A 23,496-nucleotide genomic window follows, 5' to 3' on the forward strand; every position below is an offset into this window, starting at 1 on the left:
TAGATTAATAAAAATGGGTTGATTTAAGGTATAAGAACAGTTAGCAAGAAGCCTGACATAGCCATACAGTTTATAAGTAATATAAGTCTCCATGTGTTTACTTGGTTGGATCTGAGTGGCTGTGGGACTGGCAGGTGAGAGAGCTTTGTCCTGACCTTGGGTCAGGCAGGACTGGAGAACTCTCCAGCTACAGAACCCTGTCTCAAAAACAAATAAACAACAACAATACTAAAAAACAAACAGCAAAAAAAAAAAAAAAGCATTGTCTCTCAGGCTTTTGGAGTTTAAGACCACCCTACTATTAGATCTATATATAATTTATTCAAGAGCTTATTAAGAATTCACCACCACCCCTACATAAACACACACACCACACACACACACACACACACACACAAAAAAAAAAAAAAAAAAAAAAAAAACAAAACTAGGTCTGTTGTTGCCCACTGCCTGAGATTTTTAAGCTGCAAGTCCACTTGAACTTTTGCAATTGGAGACAGGAGTAATGGCATCAAAATGGAGAGCTACTGTATCTCACAGAGTATGTGCAAGATACTGGTGACATTATCATCATGCAGTGGTTTGGATTCAAAATCACCAGAATGCCTACAGAAAGTTTAGGGATTCCTATTTCACCTTCCCATGGTTCTCCCCTTATAGAGTTCTTCCCTGGAGCTTTTTTGCTTATGAGGCGAGGCATCCTTGGAGCTGGGAAGAGCAGCACATGGCCTGGCAGCTTCTGCATGACAGCAGAACCCAGGCATCCACAAAAGAAAGTGAGCACTGCATGAAGAGAAAGATCTAGAGCTAGATTTAGATGACAAAGTAGAATGTGAGCTGAGAAGTATGGAAATTATCAAGGAGCTCTGCCAGTACTCAGTAGAAACTGAGGCACAGAGGAGGAAGGGCTACAGTGACAGCAGCAGCTGGATGCTGATGGCCTGGATGACTATGTGAATGCTGACCATGGCCTGTCCTACAACCACCTCTGGTCTGTGGAGCCCACATCTGAGAAGCCTGGAGAGCGATATGAAATGCTTGTATAGGGGCAATATTCACAAGGTCCTGGCTGCTATGCAGCTGAGGTTTGACAAGTACTATGACAAAAACAGCCTGAGTACTGACCTGTCATTCCCCTGAAGTTCTGAGTCCTGGGCACAGGAACCCTAGAGGATGCCTCCCGAACACAGTTCCTGGCCTTTCCCTCTTAATTTTGGGTATGTTCTCTTCATCTCTCCTGGACATTTTTCAGTGAAAGAGGCCTGTATAACAACATGGTTGATAAAATCTATCAGCCACCTAGAATTCTGTCAGCAGGAGGTATACTGTTGCCAACACAAGAAATGTTCCCTTGGCATAAGTGATACTTGTGTGTACTGCACTGGCTCTTGACTTTCTCTGTAACAGAGTCAGGTTCACTGAAATTATTGCCTAGAGATACTGCCTAGTGTTTTGCATTTTTAATTTCCTTCTTTACATCTTAAATGTCACAAAAGCCTTGAGGCACATGTCATTCATTCATTCATTCATTCACTCACTCACTCATTCATTCATTCATTCATTCATTCATTCTTTTATTTGACACCAGTTCTTATATAGCCCAAGCTAGCCTCAAACTATTAAATACTCCTGCTTCCACTTCCCAAATACTAGCTTACAGGTGTGCACCCCACACTGGGCTCTAATCCACATATTGTCTCCAACTATAACCCTTTGAATCCCTCTGAAAATTATGTAAATGTACAGTAGGGCAAATACCAATTGGCAGAATTTTTTGTTTGTATTTTGTTTTTCAAGACAGGGTTTCTCTGTATAGTTTTGGTGCCTTTCCTGGAACTCACTCTGTAGACCAGGCTGGCCTTGAACTCACAGAGATCCTCCTGCCTTTGCCTCCCAAGTGCTGGGATTAAAGGCGTGTGCCACCACCACCTGGCTGGCAGCATTTTCTGTATTAGTGATTCATAAAACAGTTGTTTTAGAATTGATGGCATCTTAGAATTAAAATGACACATGATATTTATGTAAATTCATAATTATATCTATGCTTTTAAGTGACTGTACAATAAGAAATCATTTGAGGGACTGAAGTGATGGCTCAATGGTTAAGAGCATTTGCTCCTCTTGGAGAAGAACTTGTTCAGTTCCTATAACCTATGTGGTAGCTCATAACCATCTGTAACTAGAGTTCTAGAGGATCCAATACCCTCTTCTAACTTCTGTGGGCATGGCACAAATGTGATGTACAGATATACATAAAGGCAAAACACTCACACACAAAATAAAATAAATACATCTTTAAAAGATGCTAGTCCTTTGATAACTTAGCAATCAATCTGGCTGCATTTTCTTTTTGTCTAAAAAGAAGCACTGTAGTGTGAATTATTTTATTTTATGCTTAAAATTTAAATCATTATCTAATTAATCAGAATAATTAAAAAATATAAATGCTAATGATTTCACAACCTCTGCCTAAGACAAGCTTCCTCTGTGTAGCCCTGGCTGCCCTGGAACTCATTTGTAGACCAGACTGGCCTCAAACTCAGAAATATTCCTGCCTCTGCCTCCCAAGTGCTGGGATGAAAGGCATGTACCACCATGTCCGCTAAGAATCCTGTTTTTAAAAGAAACCTTGATTCTGATTTTTATAACTGTTCATGTTTGAAGTGTATCATAGCTTATTTATTACTTTAAGATGGACTTCAGTTAAATCATTTCTGTCAAGTGACCACATTTGGAAATCATGGTGATTCCCACTGTCAGCCCTGCTCACACTTCAGACTGGCTCTGATGATCAACAGATACCCTGAAGAAACAATGACCAGGGAGTTCAACTATAATTCTAAATTTTTGTTTTTTAATTCCTGTTAATTTTCTCAATGGATGTTAAATTCTGCCATTTTTATACAAGAAGAGAACTTAAACTTCCAATGTTTCTGATCACCTTCTATGAGTAACTTCTTGCATTTATTTTGTAGCCAGACAGTTTCAGATTTGTTTCAGTCTCCTGTCCATTACTTTTTTCTCTTTCTGCTTACAAGCTATGTTCCTTAATGAAATATGTCTCTTGTAATATTAAAATGGGGACATGGTTAAGCTGGGAAGATGGCTCAGTTTGTAAGGTGCCTCTAAAGTGGAAAGAGGGTCCCCTGGGCTCAGTGGCCAGTCAGCCCACTTTGTGAGTTCCAGGCTAGTGAAAGATCTTGACTCAAAAATTAAAAAATAGCACCTAAAAGTGGCCTCTGGACTACACACACACACACACACACACACACACACACACACACACACACACACATTCACGCACAAATATGAGGGAGAGACAGATGCAGAAAGAGATACAGGAAGAAAATCAGAGACAGAGAGAGAATTTTTTAAATTCTTGGTAAATTTTATATAGTAGCCCATCAACTTAAAACATTTTTTAATGTCGATAACAATACAATTCACTACATTTCTCAGACCACATGTTTGGTAAGTGTTTGAATTAATTTGTATTTGTCTCTTGCTATCATGAAATAATGGCATAGTTTACCTAAGCAACAATTTGAGAACCCTTCCAAGTTTATTTTAATTGTATTTAATTTTCATAATTATTCCTGCCAATCTTATCCCATAAATCCTATAGCAAGTCGTGGAGGGAGACAAGGGAATGTTGCTTAAATACTGCACAGTGCTGATTGAATATTGAAGAATTCTGCTCATTAACTTAATTCTGTCCATTCATCCATCCACTCCATGAGTATTTATTGAGCCCCCCACTTATATGAGACACATTTATAAGTATTGGATATACAGCAATGAACAAGTCTGACAAAGTTGATGCCCTCAGAGGACTTGTAGTCTAATAGGCAGTGCTGTCAGTCATCAAAAAACAAAAAACAAATTCAGAACTGGGCATGGTGGTGCACATTTTTAGGCCCAACACTCGGGAGACAGAAGAAGGCAGATCTCTGAGATCAAGGACAGCCTGGCCTAAAAAAGAAAATTCCAGGATAGCCAGAGCAACAGAGAGAAACCCTGTCTTGACAAACAAAACAGAACAGGTGTCTGTGAACTTCCCAACATGGGTTCTAGGCTTCAAATCCAGGTTGTGCGGAAGAGCAGTGAGTGATTTTAACCACTGAGCATCTCCCCAGTCCCACATAGAATTCTTATTGAAGCAAGTATGTAATATGCAGAGAAGAAGGGCTGCTTTAGAATGAGTGGTCAGGGAAGACCTTTTCTTTTTGTGGAGGTGACATTTGAAGAAATATTGGAAGGACAAAGAGACAGTCCTCTTGGAAAAAGGAACAGAAAGGCTAAAAAACATTGAGTCAGGAAAGAGAAATAAACTGGGTGGCAGAGTGAGTGAAATTTACATATCTGAGACCTAGAGATGGCAGCCAGATGTCCTTTGAATGTATGTGGCCATGAGAACCAGGCATTTAAAGAAAGAGAGTAGAGAGGTAAGCATCCACTAAGTTCTCGAGTAGTCCAACACCTTCCAAAGCCTTATGTGTTAGGTTTGGTCTTTGGTAATGCTATTAGGAAATGCTTGACCGGGTAGGGCCCAGTAGTTTGTCTTCAGAAAGAAATTGGAGGTATATCCTTGAGGGGAGTTACACATGGTACACAAACATAAATGCAGGAAATCACTGATATACATAAAATTAAAACATAAATATTAAACTGTCTTTTAAAGCAAAAAAATCCACGGGAGTCTGCTTAAGGAGCATTAGGGAGTTTATTAGGATATAAATTGAGGAAATACACTTATGAATACAGAACCGAGTAAACAGCTGAAGTCATCCTCTGTTCTGACCAGGAGCAAATCCACTTGGCAGTCTGATCATACCAGGAAGCAAGAAGCAGGTCTCCTAACCCCTCTTCCCTTTCTTTTTAAGAAGCACTACCTCCTTTGGACTGTATAGCCTAAGGTCACAGGCGGAGCAAATAATACTACATTTCTCATTTTTGTCTAAATAATAAGGTTCTAAACCTAATGTAAACTATATACAATAATAATGATTATCAAGTATTATCCAGGAGAAACAAAGGGTAATAACATAAACAAAAATGGAATTACAACCAACAAGAACAACATCAAACAAGAAAGACATGCTTAATGTTCAGAAATGTCCAGATCATAGGTAAATGGCAAATTACCAAGATTGCTCCAATAGCTGTCCTATCCTGAAGAATCTGACTCTAGTACATAATATGTTCTTAGCTAAGATACAAGAAGATTGTAATTGTAACTATCTAGTCTTCAACTCCATCAAAGACCTGAAAAGGAAAATAATTTTGGGGGTTTGTTTGTTTGTTTGTTTGTTTGTTTGTTTTCAAGACAGGGTTTCTCTGTGTAGCTTTGCACCTTTCCCAGATCTTGCTATGTAGACCATGCTGGCCTCAAACTCACAAAGATTCGCCTGCCTTTGCCTCCCAAATTCTGGGATTAAAGGCGTATGCTGCCACCGCTGCCACCACCACCTGGCAAGGAAAATAATATTACCTGAGAAAACAGGAAGTACAAGCAAGCAGCTTCTAAAAAGTTGCAAGAATTGGCAGAGACAGCTGGCAGAAGTCACCTAATGTTTCTCAGCACTGTTGGGGCATTAGTTTTTAGCTAAATGCCTAGAATATCTGATAGACCATTTTCAGAAGCAGGAATCTTGAAAGCCTGTCTTACTCTGTCTTGGAAAGATTCAGCAGTCACTTTTCCTTGTGTCCTGCTCATCCAGAAAGTACAACATGCATACTGTTAGCAGTTGAGGCAAGGGCAGTTCTTTGCCCAGCAGGCTATTTTTTTGCCAAGAAGAAGACAAACTTCCAAATGGAATGTCTTTGAAGCCCAACATTCTCTCAGGAGTAGATCAGTGATGCCAGGAGCAATCATGTCTCACGTCAACAGAATTCTAAGTTATCAAAACACTTAAATGCCATATTCTTTAGGTCTCTGAAGTGTTTGAAGATTACCTATCCATCCATGTTTCTGTAAATTTGGAAAACCTAATTAACATAACTATAGATATGACAAGCATGAGTGACAATTAGTCTGTAAGTCTTATCTACCTAAATAACCTTCGGACTAAGGCTTCACATTAACAAGGTAAACAATCTGTAAACAGATGTACAGTATAAGGTCAATGACCTCAAAATTGTGAAGATATACAAAATATCTTAAATGGAGGTAGAAATGTATAGTGCAGTATGACAACAATATCCTTAATATGTATCAATATACAAAACATTCTAAACAGAGGTAGAACATACAGACAGTATGACAAATACAATTTTACGTTTGTATCAATATACAAAATATTTCAAAAGGAGTAGGAACTTGTGTACAATATGACAATTATAGATTTGAATTTGTATTAATATACAAATTATCTTAAATAAGAATAGAAAAATAGTTCACATTTGTATCACTATACAAGAATCCAAATCAGTGTGAATTATGAAAGGATGAGATTTTGCAAAATTAGTTTACTAATAGATATAATAATCTACCTTAATATCCTATACCTTAATATTATATTCTATCTATTCCCCCTTTTTTCTTTTCCAAAAGAGAATCCTGGGTCTAAATTTTTTTGTTCCACTCCCAACCCTATTACAACTTATCCATAACACTAAGAAAAATAACCTTTTGGGAGAGGGGTGCCATTTTCTTAAAACTGCTTCGTGCTGCCTAGGGAGTGATGGTATCTCTGTGGGATCCTGTAAGAAAGCTAAATGGTTAAGTCTCAAAAGGTTTAGCTGTAACGTTTGTAGCCAGTCTCAGAGTAAAGTTGTCTGAAGTTCTGGCTAGCTGTGTAATATGATGAACCAATCACATCTTGGAACTATCCTGAAGAGTTTGCAGTCCAAAGCTGATCATTAAGTGGTGATTTTTGGTTCAATGTCATCATTATGGACTGGGTACAGTTGTTGTTGTAAGGCTTTATCTTCCTTCTGGAGACTTCAGGGATTGGAAAGTTTTATTTTTCACTATGGAAGACTTGAACATTATTGCTATCAAAACATAAAGTTTGAATTTTAGGATGACATGACATGTAAGGAAGAGTTCCCAGGAATCAAGAATAAGTATGGAGAGAAATAGAATCTTGACAACAATGGTCCCTAGATTATTGGTTTTCTTCTGTCCCACACCAATTGGCTCTTCTAATATGAGACAGAATCTCCTAATACTTCTTTTGGCAATATGCTTGGGTTAGAGAAGAAGAGAGCCACATCCCAACTCCAAAGCCAGCTTGATTTATAATTGAATTGGGACCACAAGTATTCCAGAGTTAAAGAGATATTGATGTTAGGCAGTGAGGGATAACCCGGTAGGGTATATTGGTACCAATAGGTTCTTCCCTTCTGCTGTATATGTCTGGTTGTCCAAGACCTTTTGATTTCCTGAAGATGGGTGTCCCTATTATCCTGTAAAAACAAAAAAACAGAACCCTACCCTGATCCTTGTTTATTTTTTTCTCATAACTTGTAGAATTGTCACATGAACAATCACTTGTCCTCATCAAGGGGTTTCTCCTGTTCATCTTACTAATAAACAGTCTTATAATAAAAAAAACACAGAGCCAGATAATGGGGTAAAAATTGAGAGATCAGAGGAATAGGACAAGCCACAGCCAACCTCACCTTACCAAACCCTCAGCTTCCAAAGAGACCTACTTCCTGTATACCCATGCCTAAATGGTCTTACTAATAAAAGAAAAAACCCAGAGGCAGATATTGGAGTAAAAACTGAGTGATCAGAGGAATAGGACAAGCTACAGCCAAATTCATCTTACTGACTCCTCAGCTTCCACAGAGACCTACTTCTTGTGTACCCATGCCTACATGCCTTTTCTGTTCTGCCTCTCTCTGCCCCACTATACCACTTTGTGTCCGTCAGTACAAATCTCTAGGCCTCTATGGTTAGTGCTGGGGTTAAAGGCATGTGCCACCATGCCTGGCTCTGTTCCCAGTGTGGCCTTGAACTCACAGAGATCAGAATGGATCTCTGACCCTCAAAGGCTGGGATTAAAGGTATGTGCCACCATTGCTTGACTTCTATGTTTAATATAGTGGCTGGCTTTTTCTTCTGATCCTCAGATAAGCTTGATTAGGGTATACAATATATTTGGGGACACAATATATCACCACACATATATCTTTAACTTCATGCTCAGTTTACATGGTAGAAATATCCATTCCAAAATAATATCTTCCCTCTGCATCTAAATCCCTGTAGGAGAATGTCTGGAGGGGAGTATGACCAGAATGCAGATAAGCTCTGGATTCCCATGATCCACATGTGCTTCTTGTATTTTCTTTTCTACTAGGGCCAATTCCTTCTCAGCTTCAGCTGATAATTATCTTGGACTATTTAAGTCTTTGTCCCCTTTTAGGGTGTTGGCCAAATTTACTAGTCCATCTTTAGGTATTCCAATGATGGTCTGCAAGTTGGAAATGCTTCCTAACAATTTTTGAAAATCATTAAAAGTTTACAATCAATCTATCCTGAGTTGTACCTATTGGGGTTTAATTTTTTTGTAGATTTATCTTATATACTAAGTAATTAATAGAATCTCCTCTCTGTATTTTTGGGAGCAATTTGTAATCCCCAGCAAGGCAAAACATTACTTGTTCAAACATGCTTTCTAAAGTATCTAACTTCAGATCAGCTAGTAAGATATCATCCATATAATGGTAAATTATAGATTGTGGAAACTGTGCACAAATTATTTTTAACAAATTTTGCACAAAATATTGGCACAGGGTGGGGCTATTTAACATTCCCCATGGAGGACCTTCCATTGGTATCTCTTGACTGGCTGAGAATTATTAATAAGTAGGTACTATGAAGGCAAATTTTTCTCTATCCTTTTTTTGTAGAAGTCTGATTAAAAAAACAAGTGTTTTAAGTCCATAACTATAATAGACCATTCCTTAGGTAACAGAGAGGGCAAGGGCATCCCATTCTGTAGGGAACCCATAGGCTGAATTACTTTATTAAAGGCTCTCAGATCTGTCAGCATCCTCTATTTACCAGATTTCTTTTTAATATCAAAAGAATTCCAAGGGCTGGTAGATTCTTCAATACATTGAGTGTTTAACTGCTCCTGAACCAGTTGTTCTAAGGCTTGTAGTTTCTCTTGTGTCATAGGCCAACCAAGACAGGTTTAACAGCCATTTTTAAGGTAGGGCCGTTGTGCTCTCTTTATGTACAGCCTGAATGGTTGGTGGCTGTTTATAGTGTCATATAATATTATTCCCAGAAACATAAATTGATCTATGGTCTGCTTCTGAGATCGGAGGAATATTAATCTGGGTAATCCATTGCCGTAACAGATCATGGCCCCATAGATTCACTGCTATATTAGCCACATATAGCTTCAGCCTTCCTCTCTGTCCTTCTGGCCCTATGCGTTCAATCCATCTTGTATTTTGTTTTACCTGAGATAGGGTTCTGATCCCTAGAAACTGGATATCTACCTCTTGAAGAGGCCAATGTAGATGCCATGATTTTGACATAATTATAATCACTTCTGCACCTGTGTCCATTAAGTCTTCAAGTATAAGGTTATTAATTCATATCATAAGATTTGGTCTTTGCTCATTATGGAAATCTGGCAAAATATTCATTTTATGGGGTTTTGGGAATTTTTGATATGTCTACCAAAGCTGTTCTATCATCCAGTGTAGTATGGTTTTTTGTTGTTGTTGTTGTTGTTTTGTTTTGTTTTGTTTTGTTTTGTTTTGTTTTGTTTTTATGTTAGGCACTGGAATATTCAATTGTCCTGGGGAGTAGTTTCCTCCAGAGTGCCTGGAAATGACTGGACCACATTTGATTTGGGGGCCTGCAAGAGGCCCCCCAAGGCATTTCCTGATGGTAAAGCGTTGCCTCATATGTCTCTTGTTGATCTGCATTCATTGGTCCGTTGTTGGTCTTTGGTGAATCTTCTGCATAATTCAGAAGGTTGGGGTCTCCTGTTTGGATCATTTCTAGAAGAAGCATTGCTTTTAGGAGCACCTTGTGTAAAATTTCTTCTTATATGACCTGGCGTACCACAGTTGAAACATTTGGCACTTTGATGCCTCTTTATACCTTTGGAAATCACCTCTCCTATCCAAACATCATCACCATAGTTAAGAGACTCAACATTAATTGTGTGTTGAATCCATTCTTCTGTGGGTGCTGATCTGATCTTTAAAAGTGCAAGTATCTTTTTGCATTCTATATTAGTATTTTCAAAAGGTAATGATTTAATTAGTACTGCATAACTCCTTGATCTGATATTGCCTTGTATACAGCTTTGGTCAATCTTTGTTTAAAAAAAAAAAATCAGTAAATGGTTCTTTTGAGCCCTATATAGCCTTGGTACATAGCTCAGTTAGTTTCTCTGGTTCTGAAATCTTTTCCAAAGCATTTAAGGCTGTTGTATGGCATATGGATAACATATATTCATCAAAGATAGATTGTGCATCTATGTCGGCAAAGTAGCCCTCACTGAGATTTTGATCTTGGAGATCTGAAAACCTCTAATCTTACCTTGCTGCTCAAGGGCCTTAGTTTCTTTTTACAACCAGCTTTTCTGTTGTAATTGTTGGCTATATTCTAATACAGCTGATATTAACTGATTCTAGTCATTTGGTATGATCCTGTTTCTAGAAGACCATACATTTAACATCTGTTTCACATATGTTGAACGTACACCATAGGTAACAACAGCTTCCTTGATGCTCTTTAAATCTCTCATATGTATAAACTCCCATTTATATTATACATATCCTTCAGGATATTTATCAGTTGCTGGCTTGTCATAAACAGTAACAGAATATATAGCATGGCTTGTGACTTTTGGTAAATCATCTCTAACTCTGTAAGGCACTGGCTATGTTATAACCTCTCTAACCTCTTCCTTCTGCATGTTAACACTTTTATTATCAATTCTAACAGAGTCCTGTAAAGCTTGAAATTGATTAACCACAGCCGTTTTCTAAATTCTGTACCTCCTGTACCATAAATGATTCCAGTGACTTCATAGAATAAAAAAAATTTTATATTCATCATAAATATATGATTCTGCCTGGCAGTGGTGGTGCATACTTTTAATCCCAGCACTCGGGAAGCAGAGTTAGATGGATTTCTGTGAGTTCAAGGCCAGCCTGGACTACAGAGTGAGTTCCAGGAAAGGCACAAAGCTACACAGAGAAACCTTGTCTCAAAAAACCAATAAATAAACAAATAAGTAAATGATTCAAAAGATTTCATTCTATCAATTAATAATGACCATTCCTCCTTAGAAATTATCTGTATGGCATTAAGATTGCCTTGCAGACTTAATGTTTTACCCAATAATTTTTCACATTTATTTTCAATAGAGTTAAATCTTGTTTTCCATGTATTATTAGTGGACTGAAGTTCATGTGATAATTTAGCAGATCCCAAAGAATGACTTCTTTGATTTAAGTTCTCATTACCACTTTGCAAAGTCTGTATCAGTCCTATTAATGTCTCATTTTTGGTGCTATTATTAAACCAGTTTTTTAATGATATAATATGAATTACTATGCTAATCATCATTATGGCAAAAATTGTATACATCCCAGGAAGGTCATATATGTCTTGCAAAATTTCATCCATAGTATAAACAAAGAAGTTTTTAAAATCCTGAATGGTTATATTATCCACCATGGTGTAAAAAATACTTAAATTTTGTGAAGGAAAGAAAAAATATTATTTATTAATCAGTTTAAGGTGTAAAATTATCAAATAATTTACCTCAGATAAGATCCTTGAGAGATTGTTCTAAGAGTCCTACATGTTCCAGATGTCCCAGGCTCTTAATTAACCAGATAGAGTGAATGGCTGGTTTGTGCAATGATTTTTGTGTATAGTAGAGATGTTTGGTCAGCAGGTGTTGTAGGTGTGGTGCCAAGGCAAGTCCTGAAGCACTGTAATGCCCTCTGGCACAAGCTCTGAAGTTGTTTGACCTTTGAGTTTAAGCAACTACATTGGACAGGTTTAAAAGAAGGGAGGAGCCTGCTGGCATTCCCACATGCAGTGTGGTCACTGGCAGGCAAGCGGAATGTACCAGCAATTCCCACAGTGGTCTCTTGGCAGCCACTGGTACTCACTCCGAGCCAGGCAGGGCCAGTGGAAGGAACACTGTCTATGTGCTCAGACTGCAGAGCAGGCATGCTTTGCTGAAGTATCAGTGCCACTGGTATCAGGCTGAAGGCTGTAATCTGATCCAGCCACTACAGCCATAGAACTAGAAAGGAACCTATCATGGGCACCTTTCTCTCTGACACAGTGCTCTGTCCACTGCTGAATGTATATGCTTCTGGCAGTGGTTACAAGAACCACTGCAGCGTGAGCCGCCTTGCCTGGGAGTGCCTGGTTCACACGCTGCATGAGCAGACTGGCCCGCGGACTCCCCACATGGCTGCTGTATGCAGGAGTCATCTGAGCAGGGATAAGGCAGCTCCTGGGGGGGGTTGGGCTGCATGGGAGCTCTGCAGTGTGCAGACCACCCATAGGGTTAGAGTTTGGTCACTGAGTAACCCCAGTAGGGGTATGTGGGGCTCAGATCCACATGATTGGGTGCCAGATAAAGCAAGAACTCCATAGGAGTCTGCTTAAGGAGTATTAGGGAATTTATCAGAATATAAATTGAGGAAATACACTCATGAATACAGAACTGAGTAAACAGCTAAAGTCGTCCTCTGTTCTGACTGAGAGTGAATCCACCTGGCAGTCTGATTATGCCAGAAAGCAAGAAGCAAGCCTCATAACCCCTCTCCCTTTCTTTTTAAGATGTCACGTACAACAGCAAGAAGCATCACCTCCTTCGGACTGTATAGCCCAAGGTCATGGGTGGAGCAAATACCACTACATTATTTAATTATTTCTAATTATCTCATAGATGATTAATAGATTTCAGGGTAGAATAGCATCTTACACCAATTAGGTCTTCTCCAATGTTAAGTAAGGTAAGTCACATGCCACATTGTCCTGTATAGTTGGACTTGAAAGGTGACTTGGAAATTAAGACTCTAGTAAGCATAAATATTGCATTGAGATAGGTGTTATAATTCTCAATTTACATTTGAGGAAATGTGTAGAAATGCTAAGTAATAATTTGTCTATGGTTTGGGCAAGCTGGAACGTGAAGCCAAGCAGTTTGACTCCATAGCCAACTTAACTACTATGAAACCAGGGTATTATAGCATCAGCTCACCTCACCATTATCTCATCACTTCATCTGAGAATTAATGGTCCCTCATCTATTGTGGAATATTATTTTAAGATGTGTTACATTTGTTTATGCTGTAGAACATTTGTTTAATGATGCAAAGATGTGTTGCATTCCTTTTGTTGCATTTGTTTAACTCTGTGAAGCTGTGTTACTTTGCCTGTCTAAATGGGACACCTGATTGGTCTAATAAAGAGCTGAATGAGGAGCCCCCATGATACTAGACCAGTCCCTCTCGATACGCAAGACAGTTGTTTATCTTGAATTGTTTAGGGGGGCCCAGGCAGTGGGATTGGGACCTGTCCCTAGTGCATGAGCCAGCTTTTTGGAGCCCAGTGTCTATGGTGGGATATTTTGTGCAGCCTTGGTGCAGGTAGGAGGGTCTTAGACCTGCCTCAATTGAATGTACCAGGCTTTGTTAAAAATTAAGTATTTTTATTTGCTGGAAATGATAAAAGGCCATTTATTATTATTGTTATAGGATAACAGGATTAAAGGAGGCTTTAAAATAAAATTTAAAAAAAAGAGCTGAATGGCTAATAACAAGGTAGCAGAAAGGATAGGCAGGGCTGGTTGGTAGAGAGAATAAATTTGAGAAATCTTGGGGAAGGGATAAAGGAGTGAGAAAAGAAGGGACCAGCCACAAAGCCACACAGCCAGACACGGCATAAGAAGGAAAGAAAACATATACAGAAATAAAGAAAGGTAAAGGCCCAGAGGCAAAAGATAGATGGGCTAACTTAAGGTAAGAAAAGCTGGCAAGAAATAAGTCAAACTAAGGCTGGGCATTCATAAAAAAGAATAAGCCTCTGTGTGACTTACTTGGGAGCTGGGTGGTAGGCCCCAAAGAGCAAAGAGCCAAAGAGAAAAAAAACCAAAAAACAAAAAAACAACACAACAACTACATTTTTGGCATTCCAATGTGGGGTTAGAGTAAAAAAATAAACAGACAACACTCACCTGCTTTCATCTTTCCATTCACATTTTTATGCAAAGTTTATAAGTATATTATACACAGAAATGGGACACTCATAAGGTAACCTGTATATATAGACAGAAAGAAACTCAAACTGTGCTGAGATGGAATAAAAGAAGCCAGAAAAGTGTATAGTATATTAATGTTTATGTAGATGGAGGGATATATACTTGTATATTTCATAAAAGAGTTTAAAAAAAGATGGCACATTCAGATGGAGTTAATCAATGGCTTGCTTACAAAAGTCTAGGCAAGGTAAAGAAATATGAAGACAGGGCAAAGTCCTTCAGGAGTAACTTCAGGGAGCTGTCAACCCCTAAATTTCCCATTCTGAGAGGGCAGGAGGAGGGAGCTATTATCAGGACTCATGTTACTGCAGAAGATTGTTCATCAGATCACTCACTTTGGTAAAGAAGCAGAGCTATTAATAATTTCACATACAACAAGGAAGGAGTCTGGGGCACACTGAAAATTCTCTCCCTCCCTCTCCTTCATCTCCTGTTGCAGTTCCTCTTCCCTGAACTGCTCTCGTCCTCCTGGAAGGGGCCTATTGATATTGTCTGTAAGGTCAGCTTCCTGGGCAAGAGTTAAGTAGAGAAACTGGGCAGAAGGGAAGGAGGAATCCAGACATAGAAGCACAGAGTATTTTTCTGGGAATGTTCTCATAAAACTAGTTTTGGATGGACATAAGACTTTTAAAAATACACTTTATTTATTTTGGAACAGTGTTAGATTCATAGAGCAATCAAGAAAATTGCACTCAGGAAGCAGAGACAAGCTGATCTCTATCATTTTGAGGCCAGTTTGGTCTACATAGCCAGTTCCAGACCTGCCCCCCCCAAAAAAAACAAAAACAAAAACAAACAAACAAACAAACAAAAAAACAAAAAAAAAACCCACATAGCCTTTTTATGATATACTTTACACTGACATCCTAAATCCTTTACACTGCTACATTTGCCCCAACTCAGAAACAGTATGTATACATGGTTGTTTAGACTTCTTTAGCTCTTACCTAACATAATGTCCCAGCTCTATGAACCTACTCAAGATACCACATTACATTTGGTCCGTGAGATTTCTTAGGCTCCTCTAGACTGTAAGTTTCTCAGAATGTCACTATTTTCAGTGACATTAACAAATCTGAGAACTCACCAAGTATCTTGTAGGCTGCTAGTCTGTTGGGAGCTATCTGACACTTCATGTGGATAGATGGGGGTTCTGTTCTCTTGGATGAAAAATATCACAAAGGTAAGGTGCCATTTTCATCACAAAGCACAGGGATACAGTCAACAGGCTTATCATTGTTGAAACTGACCTTTGGGCCTTGTTTTTGGCAAGGTTTAGGAGAGTTCTCTACTGTAAAGTGGTTTTCCCTTCCCCACCCTGCTTTCCATTCTGCCATCTTTGAAGAAGTCATCATATGTAGCTCATGCTTAAGGAGCAGGGGGTTAAACTGCACATCCTTGAGGGCAGAAATTTTTGGAATTTTTCTCCATGGAAAATTTGTTTCTTCTTTCTCATTTCTTGATTTATTCAATCATTTACATCACTAGGGAATCATGAGCATTTTGTTTCATATTTTAAATGATGACTTAGTATAACTGAAAAACAAAACTGAACTCATATTGTTATATCTTTGCTCATTAGGAGCTTCTTGGCAGCTCCTTTGGGTACCACACCAGTGCAGGAAGTATTATGTTTGTTTCTGAGTCTGGGGGAGGGGGACACTTCCTTATGTTCTGGCACTATATGATATTCCAGACTTACCCTGCATATTTCTTGTACTAGTCCAAGAGTGAGCCCTTTCTCCACAAGCACTGACTGCTGGATACACTCATTACTACTCAAGAGTTGTTGCTTTAAGCCCTTTCCAATGATTAATCCAAAAATTGTGTGTGTGTGTGTGTGTGTGTGTGTGTGTGTGTGTTGGCCAATATTTATATATATATATTTATGGCTGTATTTTCTATATATGATCATGACTATTTGATTTTAAATTTTATTATAATTATATATGTATGTGCATCATGGTGATGATGATGATGCTTTGTATATATGCATGCATGCATGCTATGACATGCACATGGAAGTCAGAGAAACTGGTGCTCTCCTTATCCCTTTATATAGGTTCCAGGGAATCAAACTCAAACTTTCCCATTGAGTATCTTTTTCCACTGAGCCATCTTGCCACCCCAACTATCTATTAAACTAAATATAAACTTTTACTAATGAAAAGAGATCCTATTATACAGTATTTTATATTGTTTATCTGTACTTTCTCTGTATGTTATACTATAATTGAAAAAGAATGACCATGATGCTGTGGGATGTTCTGTATGTTAAATGTGTTGCTCTGATTGGTTAATAAATAAAACATTGATTGGCCAGTAGCCAGGCAGGAAGTATAGGTGGGACAAGGAGAGAGGAGAATTCTGGGAAGTGGAAGGCTGGGGCAGAGAGACACTGCCAGCTGCTGCCATGACAAGCGAGATGTAAGGTACAGGTAAGCCACGAGCCACTTAGCAACTTATAGACTAATAGAAATGGGTTAATTTAATACATAAGAACTAGATAACAAGAAGCCTGCTGTGGCCATACAGTTTGTAAGCAATATAAGTCTCTGTGTGTTTACTTGGTTGGGTCTGAGCAGCTATGGGACTGGCAGGTGAGAGAGATTTGTCCTGACCGTGGGCTAGGCAGGGCCAGGAAAACTCGAGCTACATCATGATGCTTTAAATGGCATACTTACATGAAAAATTGTATATATGTCTATCTTGATAGTAGTAGATTGCTAGATGCAATAGTAATAATGCTCTATTGAAAAGGTGCATACATTAGGACTGGAGAGATGGCTCTGCAGTCAAGTCCACTTTGTTCTTATAGTGTTGGGGATGAACTCAGGGTCATATGGGAATACTCGCTCTGTAAGTGCTCTACACTAACCCACTATCCCAATTGCAACCCCATCCCCAGTGCTTCCATCCCATCGACACTGCCAGGTTCAAGCAAGGACCACATGAAAGCTCTGCTCACCATTTATGCTCTGAAGTAGCTCCCAGAAGTTTTAGAATACAAATGCCTACAGTGTCAGTACTCAGAAGTCTGAGGCAGAAGGGCTGCTGAAGTCTGGGAGGAAGATCCTATCTCAAAAACAATAACAAACAAAAGAAATTGAGTGTCTTCCATTCTCTCTTTAGCTTTTCAATCTTTCAAAATGGCTCTCTATTTTCACTGGCACTATCTTTATCTGGACTTATGGGACTGCTTCTTTTGTTTGGAGAACTGATGACCCCATCTTATCTATCCCTACCCTTCCTGACTTGCTTTAAGTATTCCAGTGATAGTGGCTTCCCTTATAGTCAAACAGGGTAAATGTTCCTCCTACAGATGTATTCAACACTTGCCACACTGAAAGTTACTTTTCTGTATCCAGTATTAGACTAGAAAATGCTTAAAGATAAAGACTTTATTGAAGTGGTGTGGAATTAAAAAGGTAAAAATAGAACTACCGTTTGTCCTAGCTATACCATTACTCAAAGGACTTTATATCTATCTTAGTTTGGGTTTCTATGACTGTGATAAAACACCACGACCAAAAACAACTTAGAGAGTATGTTGGCTAATTTTATGTCACAGGCTAGAGTCATCTGAAAGGAGGGAATCCCAGTTGAAAAAATGCTTCCATGAGACTGGGCTGTAGGCAAGTCTGTAGGGCATTTCTTAATTAGTTATTGATGTGGGAGGACCCAACCCATTAAAGGTGGTGAAATCCCTGGGCTAGTGGTCCTGGGTTCTATAAAAAAGCAGGCTGAGCAAGTCATGCGTGGGAAGCAAGCCAGTAAGCTGTACTCCTTTACACTCTCTGCATCAGTTCCTGCCTCCAGGTGCCTCCCCTATTTGAGTGTCTGTCCTGACTTCCTTCAATGATGAACAGTGATATGGAAATATAAGCCCAAAAAATCCCTTTCCTCCCCAAGTTGCTTTGCATGGTATTTCATCACAGCAATAGTAACCCTAACTAAGACAGAGAAGAAAGGGTCTATTTCACCTTACACTTACAGGTAACAGTCTGTCACTAAAGGAAGTTAGGGCAGGAATTGAAGGCAAGTACCTGGAGTCAAAGCTGAATCAGAGGTCATGGAGGAATGCTGCTTCCTGGCTTGCTCCACATGGCTAGCTCTTCCTACTTTCCTATATAACTCAGGGCACTAGAAAGATAGCTCATACTTTGCTGTCATTCCTAGATATTGGTATCTCAAATAAGCTAGGTTATTCACCTCAGCTAGGCTGTACCTTTAACAGCAACTACTCTTTGATTCTCTTCAGGGACTCTGATCCTGCTACATGGTGCAAAACCTTAACTTCTCACTATGACTCCTTCAGTCCTGGGGCTTTTACTGCAATTTAGGTTGTATTGTTGTTGGTGGTATTTTTTTTACCCTTTTTTCTTTGATCTTTGGGGGGGGGGAATCTACCACCCAGCTGCCAAATAAATCACACACTAAGGCTTGTTTTTACTTATGAATGCCTGGCTTTAGCTTGGCTTGTTTCTTGACAGTTTTTCTTAACCAAAATTAGCCCATTTATCTCTTGCCTCTGGGATTTTACCATTTTCTATTTCTGTAATCTTTTTTTCTTTCTTACTCCATTGCTGGCTGTGTAGCTGGGTGGCTGGCCCCTTGCATCCTCCTCCTCCTCTCTCTCTCTCCTTGATCTATCTTGCTCTTTCTTCTTTCTTCTTTTCCTCCCAGATTTTTCCTTCTAGTAATTCTTTCTGCCTGCCAGACCTGCCTATACTTTCTCCTGCCTCACTATTGGCCATTCAGCTCTTTATTAGACCAATGGGTGTTTAAAATAAGCAAAGTTACACAGTTTCACAGAGTTAAATAATTGCAACAAAAAGAATGCAACGCATATTTAAACAAGTGTTCCACAGCATAAACAAATGTAACACATCTTAAAACAATATTCTACAATACTGTACCTTCACCAATGGCATCTCCTGGCTTCTTATAGTACCAAGCCTCAGCTGCTCTCCATAATCCCTTCATGCTTTCAAAACCAATGTCATAAGGGGAACTCATATATTACCAAATTCAACTGCTAGGTATAGCCTTTGGACCACAACTTCTGTGTGCTGACCCTGAGGAAATACTTCCTAGATATTTGGCCTCAGTGATTCTGATCATTTCTTAATCATAGCTAAGTCTTCATCCCCAGTTAATCAGTATTGATTGTCCCAGCAAAGCAAAGGTTTGACTTTAATGGTTCTAGTCTCTTCTTAATCATAGCTGATTCTTCTGTCCCAGCTGACCACAGAGTCTTAATTCAAAAATGTGAATGGTCCTGATAGAGTCTTTATGGGATTCTCAAATTTCCCCATGAAACTTCACAAGGCAGGCCTCCATCTTTGGCACTGCCCTCAGCATTATCTTTTAAGTTCCCACAATCACTCATTAAACTCTGAATACTCAATGGCTTTTCTAGTTCAAAGTTCTAAAGCCCAAAAAATGATCACATCAGTCACAGAAATATCACATGAACCTAGTAGCAACTTCTGCCTTAGTCAGGGTTTCTATTTCTGTGATAAAATTCCATGACCAAATACAACTTGGGAAGGATAGTCCATAATGGAAGGAAGTCAAGGCAGGAACTTGGAGGCAGGAACTGAAATAGAGACCATGGAGGAATGCTGTTTATGTGCTTATTCCCAATTGCTTGCTCAGCTTGATTTTTTTATACAACTAAGAACCACCTGCAGAGAGTGGCACCACCCAGAGTGAGCTGCCCCTGCCCCCATCAAAGAAATGCCCACACAGGATTGCCCACGGTCCAGTCTGGTGCAAGCAATTTTTCAATTGAGTTTCCTTCTTCCCAAATGACTCTAGTTTGTGTCAAGTTGACAAAAAGGTAACTAACACACTATCCTATTATAAAGATACTTGCAAATCCATGTTCATTGCACTCTGTTCACAATAGTTAGGAAATGGAATGCCCATCACATGATGCATAATGACGATGTGGTATATATACACGATGAAATTTAGTGTAAAGACAAATGAAATTATAAAATTTAGAAGAAAATAGATGAAACTGGCAGACATTACACTGAGTGAAGTAACCCAGACCATAAAAGACAGATGCCAGAAATTATCTCTCATATGTGGACATGAGCTTCAAATTTTTAGATTTGTTTGTTTGACTTGGGGTGCCTGTGAAGGGCAAGAAATGGAGTGGGCCACTGGGGTTAGGGAGAGTCCTTAGGAGGAAGTGGGATAGCAGAACATATGTGATGTAAGAATTTTAGGGCAGTATCCTGCATAAGTGGATGGCGATAATCCTAGAAGCTACAGGTTATTAAACAAAATCCCACTGCTAGGTATGATCCATACTTATGAGTTGTTGGACAGGGAGTTCAGCAGTTCCCAAAGCAATGTAGGGATTTGCTGTTATTTCTGACTGTCTCTCAGTACTTAGATAGATCTATTGCTCAGAACATCACATACTTTGGCTGCAGAGCATAGAGAATTGAGCAGGAACTGACCTGGAAACTTCCTGTCTGTTGGCTAGCTTTCACAGTGACTGAAGGTACTATTTGGGGAAAGTCATTGTGGTGGTTTGCTGACAATGGCCCTCATAGGCTCATATATTTAAATACTTGGTCCCTAGTTGATAGAATTGTTTGGGAGGGATTAGGAGGTGTGTCACTGGAGGTGGGATTTATGGTTTCAAAAGTTCACTCCATACCCAGTTAGCTAGTTATCTCTGTTTCATGTTTATAGATCAGAGGTAGGCTCTAGTCTACTGCTTCAGTGCCATGCCCTACTGCCTGCTCCCCATGGTGGACATGGACTCCAACTCTTTGAAACTGTGAGCTACAAAATTAAGTGCTTTATCATTTGCCTTGATCCTGGTATAGTTATCAATAATCTTACCTAGTCCTGCAAGCTATAATACTAGCCTTTCAGGCAACATGTGCTTGGTGGTGTCATAGTGGCATCACTGTTATTAGCACAACTAACTACTTTCTGATTAGATTTGATGTCTGTTCATGCCTGATACTGCAAAGCCTGTCAAAAATCCATGACTGGGTCATATTCCCTAATGGGGAGCCTACTACTATTGTTTTATTAAAATGGACATGATAGCCAGGAGTGGTGGTGCACACCTTTAATCCTAGCACTCAGGAGGCAGAGACAGGCAGATCTTTGTGAGTTTGAGGCAAGCTTGATCTACGTATTGAGACCTTGTCTTTAAAAAATGAGCATGGTGTCAAACTGCCTTCTAAATGCTTATATTTATATATGTAGATTATTACTGCTGTCAGCATTGGTCAGAAAAGTTTCTGTTTACAGTGGGTGACAATTAATGCACAGATGCATAACTGTTCAAAACACTGAGAATAAGCGACTGTTGGGAGCTTAGTCCTAAACAGAGCATCTGTATCCTCCCTCCTAAAGTTCAGGAAACATTATGAAAGAGGGGACAGAAAGAATGTAAGAGCTAAAAAAATGCCAATAGTTCTGAGAAAGACTGTCCTCTGGATATAGCTGTTGCACACATAAAACTGCCAGCAGCAGTGGTGATCCACCCAATAGCCTGGGTAAGACTAGGCCCATTAACATCCCATCATGGATGGGGAGGGGCCTCATAAGTAGTTCTCTGAGTAGTGATAGCTAGTTAATGGCTATTGGAGAAGTCATATTCCTCAGTGGTGTGGCCACTGGTAAATCACCCTTGCTCAAATACACATCTTTTATACACACACACACACACACACACACACACACACACAGAGAGAGAGAGAGAGAGAGAGAGAGAGACAGAGAGACAGAGAGACAGAGAGACAGAGAGAGACAGAGACAGAGAGACAGAAACAGACAGAGGAAGATGAATGTAGGAGGGAGAGAGAGAGAGAGAAAAGAAAGCAAGGGGGATTTGTTGGGCGGAACAGGGACTCGGGGGAGAGGGAGAGGATAAGATGATAATGGGGGAATATGACCAAACAACAACAGATACATGGATGTAAGTGTGATGAATAAAAGCTTCTAAACAGAAAAAGGAGAGAGAATGTGTTTCAGAGTCAGACTGACTGAGTTTGAGTCATGACTCTGTTATTTCCATATCTGTAACCTCAGAGAAGTTATTTAGCTTCCTTTGGCCTTAATTTCATCATCTTTAAAATAAGATTATGTCTCATAATGCTGGTATGAGAATTAAATGAAATGCCTGGCACATAGTGAGTGCTTGATAAATGTTAGCTACTAAAGTTGTGTTCTAGAGCCCCATGAGTTGTATAAGTTAGGTGTTGGTGTATTTTGAGCTTCATTCCAGAAAAAGGTACATAAGTGTATGTATATATGTTATTTGATATTGCCAGGAATAGCTGCTTTTATCTGTCAAAAATTTCTTTCCAGCACGCTCTTTTGAGTCACTGATTTGGCTTTTAAGTAAGCTAAAGGTTGATAATTGGGAGAACAGCCAAGAAAACTTACCACAGCTTCTGAGTCACATATTGAACAAATCTGGCAGCATAAACTTCAAGCTGCCTTCTGTTTCTAATCACTTTTCTTCCTAATTTAGTCTCTCCCACCCAAAAGGATTATAATTTATATTCTTTGCAGAAACCAAGAAGATGTCACAGGATGAAAATGACTTTCAAGTGGATGGAGCCCATGCCTGCTGGACTTCAGCCCATGGATGGAGCCCATGCTCTAACCAGTACAGACTCTTTTCCTTGGACTGCGATATGTCACTGATCTAAAGCTTCTGGCAAAGTTTCAAACAAGCTTCTTTTCTCAGAGATACCCCTGAAATTTTAAAAATTAAAGAAAAGAGCATGAAGCAGCATCTAGTGTTTTAAAGAAACCTTTTGTTTGGTTGATTTTAAAAGGTATTTATTTCATATTTAATTATGTATATGTGTCTGTGTGTGATATGTGCACATAAGTGCAGGTGCCGAGGAGGCCATAGGCATTTTATATCCATGAAGCTGAAGTTACAGGAGGTTATGAGCCACTTGATGACAGGACCAGAGTCAGTACAGGATACACGGAGACCAAGTTCTCAGCACAGAGGAGATTCATTTGCCCTGGAGGGACAAAGACAGGAGATAGGAAACAAGGGAAAAGGGAGAAAAAGAACAAGGGAGAGGAGGAAGAGATATTTGCCCTGGATGGACAAAGGCATGGCCCACAGACTAATGGCAGTTTATAAAGGGAAAAAGGGAAACCCCTTGTTAGGATGATTTGGTTTGTCTTGATTGGACATGTTAATTAGGGCTGT

At 39.3% G+C, this 23,496-nt stretch overlaps 1 protein-coding gene and 1 pseudogene across 1 annotated transcript in view; both read left to right on the top strand.

Annotated features, from left to right (window-relative positions):
- LOC118595502 (40S ribosomal protein S6-like) overlaps positions 1-23,090 on the top strand; it is a 101,766-nt gene extending 78,676 nt beyond the window's left edge. Inside the window, exon 2 of the transcript XR_004946529.1 lies at positions 22,836-23,090. The gene's annotated coding sequence lies outside the window, so the exon portion shown is untranslated. The remainder of the gene's footprint in view (positions 1-22,835) is intronic.
- LOC118595501 lies at positions 506-1,148 on the top strand (annotated as a pseudogene).
- Positions 23,091-23,496: the final 406 nt, after the last annotated feature.

This window comes from Onychomys torridus, chromosome 14 (assembly GCF_903995425.1).
Source record: "Onychomys torridus chromosome 14, mOncTor1.1, whole genome shotgun sequence".
Classification (NCBI taxonomy): domain Eukaryota; kingdom Metazoa; phylum Chordata; class Mammalia; order Rodentia; family Cricetidae; genus Onychomys; species Onychomys torridus.